The 17090-nt window shown below is 40.6% G+C and overlaps 1 protein-coding gene and 4 non-coding genes across 8 annotated transcripts in view; all 5 read left to right on the forward strand.

Annotated features, from left to right (window-relative positions):
• The first annotated feature begins 6874 nt into the window (after window positions 1–6874).
• Window positions 6875–17090, forward strand: part of shisal1b (shisa like 1b) — a 101001-nt gene continuing 90785 nt past the window's right edge. For all 4 annotated transcript variants that reach the window (XM_031726291.2, XM_039615857.1, XM_039615856.1 and 1 more), the window contains exon 1: window positions 6875–7038. The gene's annotated coding sequence lies outside the window, so the exon portion shown is untranslated. The remainder of the gene's footprint in view (window positions 7039–17090) is intronic.
• On the forward strand, window positions 7879–8019 carry LOC116309632. The gene has a single exon (XR_004198643.1). It is a non-coding gene; the product is annotated as a U4 spliceosomal RNA (small nuclear RNA).
• LOC116309634 lies at window positions 8636–8776 on the forward strand. The gene has a single exon (XR_004198644.1). It is a non-coding gene; the product is annotated as a U4 spliceosomal RNA (small nuclear RNA).
• On the forward strand, window positions 9480–9620 carry LOC116309631. The gene has a single exon (XR_004198642.1). It is a non-coding gene; the product is annotated as a U4 spliceosomal RNA (small nuclear RNA).
• Window positions 10819–10959, forward strand: LOC120441355. Its single transcript, XR_005614009.1, has one exon. It is a non-coding gene; the product is annotated as a U4 spliceosomal RNA (small nuclear RNA).

The following is a 17090-nucleotide window of genomic DNA, read 5'->3' on the forward strand; positions in this document are numbered from 1 at the left end:
CCGCCGTGCTGTGGTTCCCAAATTGTGGTCCGGACTCATCAGTCTGTGGGGGCGGTTCCAGGTCAATCCAGGCAGTGCTCGCAAGGAATTGTTAGGAATGTGTGGAAAACAGCCGATTAGGTTTCACTTTCAACTGATCCCATCCTCACTCGGGTATATGGTACACTACGCAGGCACACGCACAGTTCTGTCTAGTTAGAGCTCGCCACGTTAAATCGCATTTATTGGGACAGAATCTGTCAGCAGTTTCCCCGTCACATCACAAGTTAGGAAATTAGTTCCCCAAAAGCAACAGACAACTAACCACGTGGAAGCCACAGATGACTTAGATTTATTTTTGTTTAAGCAGTTATATGCTGCTGATCTTTGCCACCAAAATAACACAATAAAGGCTTTCCCATCAGCATGCATGATAGGAAATGAGGGTTACAAGAAAACAACGCAATGTCTTGGTTATTTATTTATCAACTGTGGTGTCTCAGTAAACCATGACGGTGTGGCACTGAGCCGGTCATAGACCCATAAAAGGACCCAGAAGCCGAGTCGGCTTAATGGAATATAGTTATCACTCAAACTGTTTCATTAGCTTTCTCCCACTCGTGTCACAATACTATGTGGGCGTGGGGTGCATTTATGAAATACTGAGGTCAGGAATCCAAAATTCTTCCTGGAGAAACTCAACTCCTGAACCATAACATCTGTATTTTATTTATTCTTGGGTCTCAAAATAGATAGACGCTATTAACTCAATTACAGCAGCTTTTGTAGAAGCATAGCTTAATATGTGTTTAACTGCAGGGCATGCACTCCTCAGGTTTGCACTCCACCTTCCCTCAAGCAGTTTGCAGGGTCTTACAGCACCTTTAAATCGGTGCGCATTTAAAAGTACATCATTCCCATTCGTCCAGGATAATCAACAGGCATCGCTGTGGGAAGCTTCCACCGCATATTGCATTGGAAAGGGTGTTCTCGGGAAGAACTGTTGACAAGGAGGCCTGTCATGTCTCCAGAGAAAGACACATTGCTGTTGAGCTGGCATTTGTTGATCCTGTGAGATTCCCCCAGCAAGTTTTCCCTGACATTGTGTGTCAGGATTGGCAGCAGAAGCCTTCCTTTAAAGCGACCTGACAGTCACTGTAAATTAGCTGTCAGAATGCCATAAACAATAGGTGCTTTACTGGTATATTTAAAGTGGATGAATTATGAATTATGTTAATTGCTCCTTTAACCCCGATAAACAACAAAACAAAGACATAAATAATCCACCAGCACTCCATACAAATGAATGCAGATTAATGTAGGGAGGCAATCCGGGGACTCTGTTTGGTTTAAAAATATTTTCAAAAGCAACCACTCGTCGTTTATTTATAATTCACCAAGCTCCCGTTTTGACTGTGGATTTACAAGAGCTGTATTAGTAGTCATTATACCACAAATTAGCGGTGTGATCGCTGTACCTCGGCTGTGAATCGTTAATCACGAGAAGCATCGTCTTTGCAGCTTTTAAATTCAGATAGTGAAACAATCTCTCATTGGCCCATGACTCTGTAGCAACCTTTAAATCAACCATGTGTTTTCATCACTTGAAACAAAATACAAGTCAGAGTTTTTACAGATTCTTGACACATGCAAGCAGCAAGGAACTGAAAGTAGCATTGATTTCAGATATGGGCCATATGTGTTTTTAAGTGCTCTTTGAGCTTGATTGGCTCTTTTTCACTCAAGAGGTTATACCCAGTATTTTTTTTTTTATGCCTTGGAGCCTAATATCACATAACATTGCAATTTGGCGCACTGAGTTTTGTGACACTGTGTCATGCCTTGTTGTGTGGCTGCGTGTCAGCTCCGAGAGTGATTTATGGGCATGCAAATGAGACTGTCTGTTGAACGAGGAGATGTGCTGCCTTCGCCCCAGAGCAAAAGAGTGGAGACAGCGTGGGGGTGTGAGTCAGTCCCTAAGTGCTGACACAGGCACAGAGCTGGCGAAGATGGGGGAGATGGCCTTCACAGGTCCTCACACTGACTGATGAGATCAAGAAGAAAGTAGGCCAAGCCAGACAAGTGTCAAGGAAACAGACACCCAGAGATGGAGTGAGAGAGACAAACACCTTCCAATCACACGTCAGACTGGGAGAGTGGAAAGTGGCGGGGGTAGAGCTGGCTTGTTTTGGGTCTGAGTTCAATATGTCCAAATCTGTTTGTCTAAAGAGTAATGAGGCTGCTGAGAGTCGTGGAACATGCTGGCCCAGGGGATCTCTGTAGAGTCCAAGTCAAGGCTTTCTAAATTCACTGAAGTGGAATAGAAGTTCACTTTGTTCTGCTAAGATAGCCTGACTGTGATGACATTTTGATCAATGCGCCCATACCTTCCTGCAGCTCGCCTTTATGTTGCTTGAATAGTGATGATCTGTTATCACGCTGGTGTCAAACACCGCCATTTGTCACGCGGTGTCCCTCAGCTGGTCTTGGCAGTAAAACGTTTGACTATCAACATATTATACAATGTAATTTATGGTACAGCGTTTCGGCTGTCCATAGTGATATAGTGGTCATATTACATTCAAGGTTCAGAGTTCAAAGTCTGTTTGCCATGTGGACAGACTGCCCTCTGTTGGCTCCGGCTTGTATTGTTTTTAATAAGCAATTTAAAACCTGAAAATAGCAGGAGCATAACCTAAGTCTACCTGTTGGGCAATGCTTTATATTGCACCATAAAGCAGTTGCATGCTTATTTAAGAGGGTTTCTTTGCAGATATGGTTCAGGTGGCCTAATTCTGAAAACTGATGGGGTGGGGGTGGGGGGTTTGGTTAGTGGTTGTGAATTTGATTGATTGTTTTAGCCATGGCAGCACTGTGAGTTACACATCTTGCACTTGTCTTTGTGTACAAATCATACATGAAGACAAAAAAGAATCAGGTAAAACTCACAAATAGTTAATTATTACTAAACAGTGCAGTGTTGTATTTGTTGTAGCTTTGTTCGTTTGACGTTTTTCCTACAATGGCATTGCATTTAGTTCATATATGCATATGCATGTCTCTTACACACAATAGTAACATAGGTGTGATATAATGAATATAATGAATCCACATTGTACAGAAGGCACTGTGTCTTGTTTTTGGATTGTTTATTGTGTTTAAGGTAAACTGACTGCAGTGTGACTTATCGCGCCGTTTCCTCCCATACAGATGGCATATGGAGTTCATATGGCTTTATTCCTCACTAGAAACCATGAGAGTCCCGCAGATGAAACTGTGTAAGTCTTTCACAGTTGGTAAATAACACAAAGCAGTTGATCTTGGCTTTCACACAAAAATCCATGCAACCAATCATTTGTAATAGCGTCCTGGCCTTTTTTTTTTAATGCGCGTGAGCATCAGTGTGCATGCATCTCAATCATCTCTTCAGTAAAGAGTAAGGATGTTAAAACATCCTGTACGTTCACATAATTGTGCCCCGGTGCTCTGGCTGTGTAGGTGTATTGTCACTATCTATCAGTCTTGCTATTCCCTTTATCACCAGGTGAAGGTTGCCAGATATACTGTTGTGGCAAACGTAAAGACGGAGAGACAACAGATGGAGCAGTTCACAGACACAGGATCTTGTCATGGTGGTGATTGATAAAGGTGTGAAGAGAGACTCGACGGGGAGACAGGGGAAGGGTTATTTAAAGCATAGGCTGCACTTTGGTATGAATGGCTTCCTGACTTAGCAAAGTGCATCTCCAGCTGTCAGCGTGACTTACAAGTAATTAAAAAAGGGGCGAGCGTGCGAGTAAACCGAGCTGTGGCTACTGTTTGCAGGGCTCACATCCTTTGCAAAAAGCATGTGCGACAGGGAGACATCAGGTTTGGCATAAAACGGATAGACAGGCTTATGGTGCTGTTCTGACTCAGTCTGGGAATAACCACAAGCTGGGAATAGCAGGGTGGCAGCAGTGTGTGGGTTGGTGTGAACAGTCTGCAAGCATGTGCGTGTGTTTTTTTATTTTGCATGTGTGTGTGTCAGGGAGACAGAAAAACACAATATTTAAAGGAGGCTGATGTGGTTGAATATATAGATATGTACAGTTAATGTGTATCATGTAAACTTACTGATCTATGGAAGAGAAACTGCAATGCTGAAGGTGTCTTTGCAGAACCTAAAAGGCATAGTAAGAAACATTTGTCTTGTGTTATCAGATGCCCCTTCAGACCAGCCGAACTGTCATTTTACCCAAGAAAAATGTCATTGTTTTCCTTCTCCTTCTGCTCATATCGCAATCTAATCACAGTTTGCTCAGCTCATCCTGTATGGTCCAGGTGGCCTCACTCTGAGAGCTAATAGAGGGGGTTTTAGCATTAATAAATGTCCTTAACCAGGCTGATGTGACACAGACCAGATTACACAATGGCCTCTTTATGTCCGGCCGTACTCTTGTAAGTAAACAAATGCATAAATCCACCGGTTGCACTTACATGTGTGTCCTGCCTGTTTCCTGTTGAGACTCTGATCAGAGATTCAAAGAGCTGCCTTGTCCTTGACAGCGTCTGTAAATGTGGGAATAAAACGAGTAAGCTGCACTTTGTGAAAAAAGCTGGATAAGCCCGCTTGGTGCATACACAGAGTGGATTTGACTGGAAATCTTTCATTTTCTCAAACCAAAACAGCGTTTCTTAAAATACTACAAGCTGCTCTACATGGTGCAAGACAGATTAGATCATGACTTGAATGTGACAGCGATTTTTTTTCTCCTCTTTTATGAGCCTTGTGATTGGTGGTTCAGGAGGAAAATAGCTCTCAGCTTGTTGAAGACTATGGGCTTTCCACTGAGCCCCTTTTGGATGCCATGTTTTTTATGTGGGCTGCCCAGCAGCCTGTGCTGAACGGTGGAAACAGCTAAGCCATCTGTTACACTCTATTTTCATCAGTCTGCCTACCAGCGGGGGAGAGCCACGGCCCAAAGGGACTTTCAGCTACTCTCACAGACTCCTATTTGTTCAACAGGTCAAGTTTAAGCCTTGCAGCGAGGGACCACCAAGCCAGATCTCATTTTATTACACAGTCCAGGTGATTATAAAACCCAGACGTTGCTTGACTGGGCAGAGCTGGTGATAAAAGGGACTATACTAATACCAAAAAAAGCAATCAGGTGCCTCAGAGAATTAGAAGAGATTATTACTGTCACAGTTGTTAAGTGACCATAGCCCGGTGTGTCCTCAAATTCATTTAAAGCCAGGTTAAAAGGATCATCTTGTGAATTGAACTTTGTTCGTCTAATGTATTTCTTGGGATGAGAAAAGACAAATTTGAGCTTTCCAGGTGAGGATGAAACAGAGGCTGGCAGGATTCATTTGAGATTACTTGGCACAAACATGGTGTAATCCCCTTATCTGCGTACTTACCTGTCCCTGACAGTGATCCAAGCCTACCTCTATGAGCCTCATTGGCCTGACATTCTGGCAGTAGAAAAATCCCTGTCTAATGTGTCAGCCCAGGCAGCTTTAACACCTGGCACGCCAGTGCTTATCTGCTGAGCACCCAAAAGCACCTGCATTATCCTACTGAAGCTTCACAACAAGTGAAAAAGGCCTCTAATATCCACACAGTGAAATTACTGCGTCAGACACACAGCGTGCAAAGTACGCGCCATTATGAGGGGCTTATAACCTGATGAAAATACACATACAGCATGAGAGACACCTCATGATTTTCAGCACCCTTTCTTCCGGTGGTCGACACTGAGGGGGTTTTAAAACTGATGAAACAAAGAATAGTGTTGCTTCTTCAACTCATACTCAAGGGAGCTTCATTAAAACTCTGCACTTAAGCTTTTGAGCCATACTGATGATCAAATATGCCCAAGAATTAAGTCTTTATCCCCAAACCTGTGCTTTGTAGAGTGAATTTTGTGCATTAGTTTTGTCACGTAAATGGACTTAAAGTATTAAAACTGAAAAGTACTCAATACATTGCATCCCTTGCGAGTGTTTGTATCACATATTATATAATTTGATCATTATTACTCATGCATTAATTTAAAAGAAGGATTTTAACCGGGCAGCACGGTGGCACGGTGGTTAGCACTGTTGCCGCACAGCAAGAAGGGGGCAGCACGGTGGCACGGTGGTTAGCACTGTTGCCGCACAGCAAGAAGGGGGCAGCACGGTGGCACGGTGGTTAGCACTGTTGCCGCACAGCAAGAAGGTCCTGAGTTCAATTCCGACATCAGGCCGGGGTCTTTCTGTGTGGAGTTTGCATGTTCTCCCCGTGTTTGCGTGGGTTCTCTCCGGGTACTCCGGCTTCCTCCCACCGTCCAAAGACATGCAACTTGTGGGGATAGGTTAATTGGAAAATCCAAATTGCCACTAGGTGTGAATGTGCGAGTGAATGGTTGTTTGTCCCTGTGTGTTGGCCCTGCGACAGACTGGCGGCCTGTCCAGGGTGTACCCCGCCTCTCGCCCTATGACAGCTGGGATAGGCTCCAGCGCCCCCCGCGACCCTGAAAAGGATAAGCGGAAGCGAATGGATGGATGGATGGATGGATTTTAACCAGCGGCAGGTTGAGTTGGTACTTATTTTGAACTCTAACACTGCTAACAACAGCGCAGTTTACGTATTTAGAACTTTCTCAGGGATATAAATATTTAAAGCCCCATGCTTCCAGAGATGACAGTCTAAAATAGTCTCTGGATCAGTGGAAAATTAATGGCCTTCTGCAAATATGGAATTTGTTTAAAGCAATATGAAAGGCAATCCATTACACACTCACATATCTATACTTTAAAAAAAAACAAGGGTGGTGATGGCGGTGGGGAGGTGTTTAATCAATTTCCGGTCTGGTCATTTTTCATTCCTTCCACTTAGTTTTACCTAGGATCACCAGGGAGTGCATCGTTTCAACAGGAATTGGAAAATGGAAATTACTTTACCTTGAGTGCCAGACTTAGTTTTTATTTATTTACTTTTTATGTTTTATAACACTATAAAGACTGCCAAATTTGTTCCCCCTCATTTTAAATTGAACTTTTCGGCAGACGACGAGCAGGAGCGAGCAGGTGAGAAACACCAGTTTCAGTGTGTTTGAGCGTGGGCCTTGAACTTTGTTGAGCTTTGTTTAGCATCTATTTCTGCAGTCTTCATTCACTTAAGCAGTTGTTTTGCTCTTTCATCCCCTCGTGATAATGTTAAACGCATTTGGACTGTAATAAATAACCGTGTGGTGGCGTCAGTCAGGCCAACACAAACTTAAATCTGCGGTCCACATGATGTCAACTAACCATTAGCTGATAGACATGACATCTGAAGCCTTCAGTATTTTACATGTACTTTGGAATTAGGAGATACACGCAGGCCTTCCTGTGTATTTAATTATTTATTATTATTTATTTGTATTATTTTTTCAGTAATGGAGGCCTTCGCTGAAACCTAAGCAGGCGTAGTCTTGCCCATACTGACATCTGGTGGTGTTTTATAATAACGTTGTTGAACCCACTGGACGTTTGACGTGTTGACTATCGAAGAAAGCTGCCAACGGTGGTCGAATGTTAATTTAAAAAACAAACAAAAAAACAACTATTTGGTGTGTTATTTGCGTGTAAGCATTTTCTGGGCAGCGTGAAGCTCTAAATGAAGGACACGTTTTAATGTCGGGGCGGTGCTGAAACGACAGTGGAGGATTGAATGTCCCATGATGCACTGCGGCTTGGTAACAATTTGTAAATAATTTTAAACAACCAAAGGTGCATACTTTGACAAACATCGGCGGAGGACAAGTGAACGATTGTGATTGTGATCAAGGGACCGTAAAATTATAAAAATAAAAACATGAACGACAGCACCATGACTAAGGATCGCATGCAGCGAAATGGCCCCTCTGCTTGTGTTGGGTAGAGGTTAGCTTTGCGCAGTGGCAGTATCGTAGCCTATGAGGTTTATCCGAGGCGCGATTATTGCTAGTTGAAAACTTTACCCAATACCCCGCCTTGACGACTTGAAATATAGTCGGCAATGGCAATTTTTGACAGTCTCTACGGAGACTTCTTTTATTGTATAACAACAAGATTCTTAAATTTACAGAGAAGTTGGATATGTTACCAGCAGTTGATGAGTGTACTGTTTAATTAACTCAGTGAGGAGGGTCAGAAAGCTATATAGTTGTTTTATTGTGATGATTTTGATAGTACTACATCTTCAAAAGCGGAACTGCTCAGTTTCCGGGCCCACATTGATAGACGTACAGTAACTACGTCATTTCCTTTTTAAATCCATAGCGCTTAATTATAATATATCCATTTATATCCGCTGCGCTTAAAAGTAAATTCTCTTAATTCATCATTTTTTAAACATTTATATGTGACTTTATTCACACTGATAAGCCCCCTCGGTATTTAACCGCAGTTGCATTCAACACTACCCGCCAGTTCATTGTGTAGGATAAGGGGAACGCTTCGGTGTGTTTTGCATCAGTGTAATCCCAGCTTTCTCGTGTTTGTGTTTTTCTGTTCATTTGCGTAAGAGTGAGTTCACGGTAAATAATATAGGTTACATTTCTACAGTTTTAGTCTTTTGAATTATAAACCACACCCACTCCTACAACCATGACCGAGAGATGTAGAGTCCACAGAGACTACCCTGTCAGTGAAGTAGCTCCTCAGCTTTGCGCAGTGGCAGTATCGTAGCCTATGAGGTTTATCCGAGGCGCGATTATTGCTAGTTGAAAACTTTACCCAATACCCCGCCTTGACGACTTGAAATATAGTCGGCAATGGCAATTTTTGACGGTCTCTAAGGAGACTAGTTATCTTGTTTAAAAGTAACTATAACCATGCACATTCACCATTCTTTCATTACTATAAATGTGCAGAGTACTTCGAGAAAATAGCTGGTGTCTACAGCATTAAAAATGTTTTATTGTGGGTTACAGTGTTCGCGTTTAATAACGAAGAGTATGATGCTTCATTTATTCATACTTAAGTAAATGTGTGAATCGCAGTTTTGATTTGTACTTAATATCTTATGCTGTATGTGTTGTATAACTTTGTATCATTGCCTATCCTCTCAGTTTTTGAAATGGCACGGTTAAAACTTTCTGGCTGAATGCGGGAACCCTAAAGTGACGTACGGGGTACGCCACTTCCGGTTACAAGTTCTTTCCAGTACTCTTATTTATAATTTTTGTTGGCGTGTTTTTGTTGTTGCTATTTAGTTATTTAGGCGGTGTGCCCGTGATTTTACACGCATTGATAACAAGCCATCACGTGCATTCACACGTGATGATGTTGTTTTGGATTACAATGAGCGCTTTTTGTGTTTTGTTCATGATCAAAACATTGTCGTTTGCAAGGATTTTTATGTGTATTTGTTTATTTTGGATATTCTGTGCCAATGATATTGGCAGCTCTATAAATCGTGCATGTTAAAGCCACGCCCACGGTTAAAACCCTAACAGAGAGGTGTAGGGCCCAGAGAGACTTCCCTGTCGCTACTACCGAGCGGTAGCTTTGCGCAGTGGCAGTATCGTAGCCTGTGAGGTTTATCCGAGGCGCGATTATTGCTAGTTGAAAACTTTACCCAATACCCCGCCTTGACGACTTGAAATATAGTCGGCAATGGCAATTTTTGACAGTCTCTAAGGAGACTCATCTTCCGTTTAAAGTAACATGTTCTTAGTTAGAAAGATTGGGTTACATCAGGTCAGTTTAATTGTTTGAGTTATGTAGCAATAGCGTGTTTGTTGTGGTTTCTAGACTATGTTGCCATGTACTTTAGGTTACTTTAAAGAAAGGACAGTGTGTTATTCTCACTCTTGCCTTCATATATTACTGAAATCATAAAAGAGAAAATATTGCACTTTAAGATTGTATAACCAGAGCTTGAAACAAACCTTTTTTAAAAATCAAACAAACTCAGTTTTACTTTTAAAATACATAAAAAAAGGATACTTGGTTTGTAAAATACAATCAGAGCTTGAAAGCTAAAGAGACATTTTAAGGTCAGTTTTATTTTAAAAAATATAGCCACTTATATTACCTTACTTAAACACAGACAGACTGCAGACAACAGCTTAATAGTCTGAATGGTCTGAATAGAGTGTGTGTGTTAGTGACCTGAGTGATGGGGGTCTCTACGGAGACTAGTTCTCTTGTTAAAAAGTAACTACAACCAAACACATTCACCACTCTTTTATTACTAGAAATGTGCGGAGTACTTCGAGAAGATAGCTGGTATCTACAGTATTAAAAAGGTTTTATTGTGGGTTACAGTGTTCGCGTTTAATAACGAAGAGTATGATGCTTTATTTATTCATACTTAAGTAAATGTGTGAATCGCAGTTTTGATTTGTACTTAATATCTTATGCTGTATGTGTTGTATAACTTTGTATCATTGCCTATCCTCTCAGTTTTTGAAATGGCACGGTTAAAACTTTCTGGCTGAATGCGGGAGCCCTAAAGTGACGTACCGGTTACGCCACCTCCGGTTACAAGTTCTTTCCAGTACTCTTATTTATAATTTTTGTTGGCGTGTTTTTGTTGTTGCTATTTAGTTATTTAGGCGGTTTGCCCGTGATTTTACACGCATTGATAACAAGCCATCACGTGCATTCACACGTGATGATGTTGTTTTGGATTACAATGAGCGCTTTTTGTGTTTTGTTCATGATCAAAACATTGTCGTTTGCAAGGATTTTTATGTGTATTTGTTTATTTTGGATATTCTGTGCCAATGATATTGGCAGCTCTATAAATCGTGCATGTTAAAGCCACGCCCACGGTTAAAACCCTAACAGAGAGGTGTAGGGCCCAGAGAGACTTCCCTGTCGCTACTACCGAGCGGTAGCTTTGCGCAGTGGCAGTATCGTAGCCTGTGAGGTTTATCCGAGGCGCGATTATTGCTAGTTGAAAACTTTACCCAATACCCCGCCTTGACGACTTGAAATATAGTCGGCAATGGCAATTTTTGACAGTCTCTAAGGAGACTCATCTTCCGTTTAAAGTAACATGTTCTTAGTTAGAAAGATTGGGTTACATCAGGTCAGTTTAATTGTTTGAGTTATGTAGCAATAGCGTGTTTGTTGTGGTTTCTAGACTATGTTGCCATGTACTTTAGGTTACTTTAAAGAAAGGACAGTGTGTTATTCTCACTCTTGCCTTCATATATTACTGAAATCATAAAAGAGAAAATATTGCACTTTAAGATTGTATAACCAGAGCTTGAAACAAACCTTTTTTAAAAATCAAACAAACTCAGTTTTACTTTTAAAATATATTAAAAAAAGATAATTGGCTTGAAAAATACAATCAGAGCTTGAAAGCTAAAGAGACATATTTAAGGTCAGTTTTATTTTAAAAATATAGCCACTTATATTACCTTACTTAAACACAGACAGACTGCAGACAACAGCTTAATAGTCTGAATGGTCTGAATAGAGTGTGTGCGTTAGTGACCTGAGTGATGGGGTTTACTCAGACCATGGCTGGATAGTTTTTGCTGACAGTTGCTGTATCTCTTTACTGTTAATGCTGGAAAGCTTTTTCTTTTAGATATATTCATTGAGAACTCAAAACTCTGCTCTCTGGTAGTGACATATTGTAAATTCTTATACATGGATTTTTAATGCATTTTTAATCACCTGTGTGTACAATGCAGTGAAGCTACCAGACCAGCAGGGGTCACTATATAGTTACGATGAACTGGAGGATGACAAAAGCCTAAAGCAGAATCTGTATTTGTTTGTATGTTTAAAGTCTTTAAACCAAAGGTCATCTATTTTTTAGCAGAAAAATGAATAATTTATACATATGCTTCAAAAAAAAAGTTTTCCAAACGTGATGGTGATTGCTGTATCATGGTCCCTTGTGCTTAGTAGTCGCTTGTAATTGAGATTCTTTTTCTCAAGTGAAAATGACATTTGCGTAATCATGTTTCAGCACCCTGTAGAGACTTGTGATTGCAGTGATCTCTGATTAGAAGAAGGGTGGGTTTTAGTCAATCACAGGGGTGGAGGTTTTAATCAAGGCGGTGTTCCCGTTTGGCAGATGAGCTCCAAGCCACTCGTCAAGCCTGTAAACATTATTACACCCTTGTTGTCACGTGAAAGCACTTCCCTCTTTCCCTCCCCTTTCATACTGTAAGTACATGAAACTGTGATACATTCATTTTTCTAACACTGCTAAATCAGCACAACGTTGGCTGAGATTTATAACTTGTGTCAGCAGCTTTGGTAACGCATTAAAAAAATTGCTTTAAGATGTTCGCAAATACATTTTCACTTACAGTACTGCAGTTAAATTATCAGCAATATTAAAAACAATGAAATACATTGACTCATTTTGATTTGTGTCTGAGCAATCATAAGATTAGCCTGCATTTTATTTCTGTATCTTTAATTAATCAGATATGTTGTAATGTGATTTACGTAATCTTGCTGTTTGTAGTGTATCAGTCTCCATCTCTGTTAATCAGAGTGTGCAAAAAAAGAATGCTTTCAGACAAGTAATACATTTGGTTTTGTTCATCAAAGGTGACACTCTGGCTTTGAAGAGTGATTCGTATTTCCATTAATTACTCAAGTCGGCTTTTGCATTTAATCTGCATTCAGTGTGACCCATGAATAGTTTGCTTTTACTGTCTGTTGTACACATCCACCGAGCATTGATCAGCCGGCGCCATACTCAATATTCCTCGTGACCTGGTTACGGCCCTGTGTTTTCTAACTGTAAGAGGGTAATTATTCTCTCAGTCGAATCATGTCAGATAATATTTTTTTATTATTTTTATTTTTGTCATTTATTGTAATCTCTCAAACTCTGACCTTTCCGATTTCATATAACAGCTCTGTATGTGTCAGAAATGAAATGGAAGACTTTGGTTTTTTTCATGTTAGCGACAGCTGCAGACATGCCAAACATAAACAAATAAATTGCACAGCATCACAAGGACTAGTTCCTAGGTAACCATGTGACAGTACCGACAATTGCTATGGAAACCAGCGTATCCCCACTCTCGGTGTCTCTCTCTCCATCACCCCACCTCCGATGTATCTCTCGGGTCTTTCAGGAAATGTGTGAGAATGTTTTTTTTTTCCCTGTGAATTGCTTTTACTTTCCAGGTTGGACAATGGCGTAGACTCAGTATCACATCACAGAAGGTAATTTCCCTTCATAGGGATGCAGCATAAATTCAGGTACGCTTAAATACCACAGACTGTATACAAGGAGGGGGAAAAAAACATGTTTCATAATAAACTGAGTTGACAAAGCTTTCTAAAATATCAAACCTACTTTTCTATATTACCGTGCAATTAACTGCTCTGCTTTCATGTCTTTCTTTTAACTTATATGATACTGTAATTTGCATGAAGCACACTGCAAATGAAGACATTTGTCAAGATCAGAGTAAACAAAAACTTGTTTTAATCATTTTCCTTAGATCTTTTGTTCAGCGGGCAATTTGCAATCTGCTTTGCATGAGGTCTTTTGTTTTGATCCTGTTTATCACAAATCCAGTTACAACTCCGTGCTCCAAATGGAAAACCAAGCTTCTCTTCAAAGACAGAGACATCACAGCCTATTCTATGTAAAAAAAAAAAAAAAAAAAAAAAAAGCAGGTGCAAATCTAATAGAGATGCTTTGATTTGTGGCCAATTATGGACATCCTTGTTGCTTCACCTTTTTGTAAGGGCCCTTTTTCCTCGAAGCTACGTCCGCTATTCTTGGAAGAGAACCAGTAATGTAGCGATCGCACGAGTGAGCAGAAACCTCAAAAGTTATCAAGTTATTCAACACACCCAATTAAACTTGTTACAATCCTCCAATGCCATTTCCCTCTTAATCGCTGCGTGGCGTACAAGGGGTTGCCCCCAATTAGTTGCCTCATGTGACACCCTGACTCGGAAGACGGCTATTGTGATTGTATTTCAGCCTCAATTACGTTGAAAACTGTTCAGGCAGAGGTGAACGGTCTCCTCGGGTCTTTTATCTGCCTTTCTTTGTCCGTCTTCTTTCGTTTGATTGTTACAAGGTGTCGAAGGGTAGTCCATCATGTTTGGAACTGAACGAGTCTTTAGCTGTAACAATCGTATCCGTGTTTTGTAATCACGCCATTCTAAAGAGATAAAGAAGCTATTTTTAACAACTGTATTTTTAAAATGTTTTAAATACGGCTGGATTTTCTTTCATCAAAATAGGTGTAGCATGATGTTAATGTTCCATGAATTTAATTTACAAATGTCTGAAATATATTTTGGGGGATGCAAATGTGCAGTAATTCAAAATGATTTTTGTACCTGATTGCCAGTGAACTTTGAGGTCATTTTAGTTATATGAGGAGTAAATGGCTATAAAAAGTCGTTTAATAGCAGATAATTTAAGGTTACAGTCTTAATGGTTTTCCATCTTAGTTTTATACCATAGCCAGTACATCATGAAACATATTCGGTAGCATTAAACTGACGATTAGTCCTTTTAGCAAGGATGAAGGTAATAATTATGGTTGTTACACTGTAGAAACATCATGATTTCAAAGGTGAACTGGATATTTTCTTCTCAGTCAGTGCACATAACTAAGAAATGAGCTTGAAAAGTAAGAACATTTACCTCCTGTGGTGATGTTTGTCAAAGTTAACAGTTAGTTAACAGTTAACAGAAGTTTGTTAATGTGAGACAGAAGGAACACATGAGGAAAAAAATAGCGCAGCGTTAAAACTCAATTACTGTACTGTTTTCACGATTCTTGTCCCAGGGTTTTGAGTTTTGGAATTTGTCTCTGGTTTGTTTTTAGATGCTCTCTGTTTAGTGGCTTCATGCTTTCTTTATTCTTATTTTAGCTCATTGTTTGTTGTGGATAGGTTTGTGTGTCCCGTAGGTCTGCAAATGGAAATTGATCCTGGGTGAGGGGCCAGACGAAGAGTGATCCACGAAGTGGTTGCTGTCTGTCATGGTGGTAATCCCTGGACTGGATGGTGGACTGAAGAGAGAAGAGCTGAAGGAGCCCTATCGAGCTCTGTTAACTTGTGGGACTCAAGAGGCAGCTGACAGGTACAGGCAGGTTGAGTGGTGTGCAGCTTTGGCAGTAGCTGAAGCAAAAATTCAGGTGTGGGAGCAGTTAGGTGAGGTCATGTAACAAGACTTTTGGTTTGCCTGGAAGCAATTCTGGCAAACCGTAAGTAACAAAGAAGACTTTGACTGAGGATATAGTCAGTTGAAGAAGGAATGTTTTGAGTATCTCCTCAATCCCACTGACAAAGGGAGGAAGCAGAGTCTAGGGACAGCTCTGTCTGACGACTCTGACTCACCCATCACTGGGGTGAGGTCACTGAAATAGACAAAGAACTCCTTTGCGGCAGGGCGCATGGAGTGGATGAGATCCGCTCTGAGTTCCTTAGGGCTCTCGATGTTGTGGGGCTACCTTGGTTGACAGTTCCCTGCAATGTTGCATGGAGATTTAGATACCTGCTACTCTTCCACATTGAATTATGATGGTTTGGGCATCTCACTAAGATGCCTCCTGGGGGCTTCCTGGATGAGGTGTTCTGGGCATGTCCCACTGGGAGGAGGCCTTGCGGCAGACCAAGGACACGCTAGAGAGATTGCATCTCTTGGCTGGCCTATGCCTCAGTGTTACCCTGGATGAGCTGGAGGACGTGGCTGAGGAGAGGGAGGTCAGGGCTTTTCTTTTTAGGCTGTCCTTCATGACCTGGAAAGGCAGCACAAAATAAATGGGTAGATGAATAGATGGACCGTTTACTGTTAGGATTTGATTATCATGTATCCCTATTTTAAGCAAGACACCTGTGTCTTTCCCCCTTTGAGTTCATTATGTCTCTGTTTCCTTGTTTCAGTGATTATTAATCATTTCTGTTTTAATGTGGTAGTTATTTGTCTCTTCTGTCTTCCATTTATTTTTACTTCCCCTCTTGTGTGGACTTGGTTCAGCTGTGTTTTGTTACCCTCGTGTTTCAGTTTTCCTTATAGCCACTTGTGTATAAATAGTCCTTCCCCTCACTCTTTGTGTTAGTGTCTGTTTACCTTACACGTGTGTTCTTTGTGTTTTCCTGCATGTATGGGATTTCTTTTGATTTCCATTGATTCACATGCTAGACTTTATTCCTGGACTTGGTATATTAGCTAATCAAGGTTTGTTTCTGCTTTCTCAGTTTTGCCTGCTAGTATTGCATTTGTTCCATTCTCTACAGATAATGATAGTGATATATTTTTAACCCTGTGATCAACTGGTGACCTCTCCAGTCTGCATCTCACCATAGACTCTGGCCCTATCCCCCTGCAACCCTGAAGTGGAAAACCAGTTAGCAAAAATGGCCGGATAGATGTGTTTATATATATTTTATATACATATGTAACATTACATATAATGAGCAGCAGTTATTACAATGATACCACTATTTAATGCTGTTGATTTTATGATATGGTTTCTACAATACAAGCTTAACAGCAGAACAAAAATCAAAAATACTTTAGTGCAACAGGGCATATTAATTGTGCTGTCAAACAAACCCCACAGTTACCATATCCAAGTCACTGTGAGTAATTACTTACACAATCTCAAGACAATTCCCTCAGTGCACCATAACATTGTACTGGAAATTAACAGTGTGTGCACAGTGTTATGAAAGAATTGATGTAACAAGCTAGTAAGAAAGGTAAAGCTAAAGAATGCATCCAACTTCACGGAAGTGCATCATGGCTTGGTTAAATATACAGTCTAACTCACTAGTTAGCTTAGTGAGATCCAAATTTACATAATATCTACAAATGAAAACAGAAATGATCAGCAACATTATTACACAGGCTGAACAAAAATCAAACCATTTAAAATTTGTCTAACATAATTTAATTGTGGACCTTTCTATTTTAGAAACTCTTCATGGTCCAGTTCTCAGATGCCATGTCTTTAATTCTTCTGTGTAAAACTGGTTCAATCCTTCTAATTTTCACAGCAGACTGAATGTGTGAATATTCACACAGTGGAACTGCAATGTAACCAGGATGTCCGTAACAGAACGTTTCAGTTTCTTGTTGTGCTATGAGGCTTCTTCTGTGTAGCCAGAATATCATTGGCAAATAGTTTATAAATGTATGCTGTATAGGA

Source organism: Oreochromis aureus, linkage group 7 (assembly GCF_013358895.1).
Source record: "Oreochromis aureus strain Israel breed Guangdong linkage group 7, ZZ_aureus, whole genome shotgun sequence".
Classification (NCBI taxonomy): domain Eukaryota; kingdom Metazoa; phylum Chordata; class Actinopteri; order Cichliformes; family Cichlidae; genus Oreochromis; species Oreochromis aureus.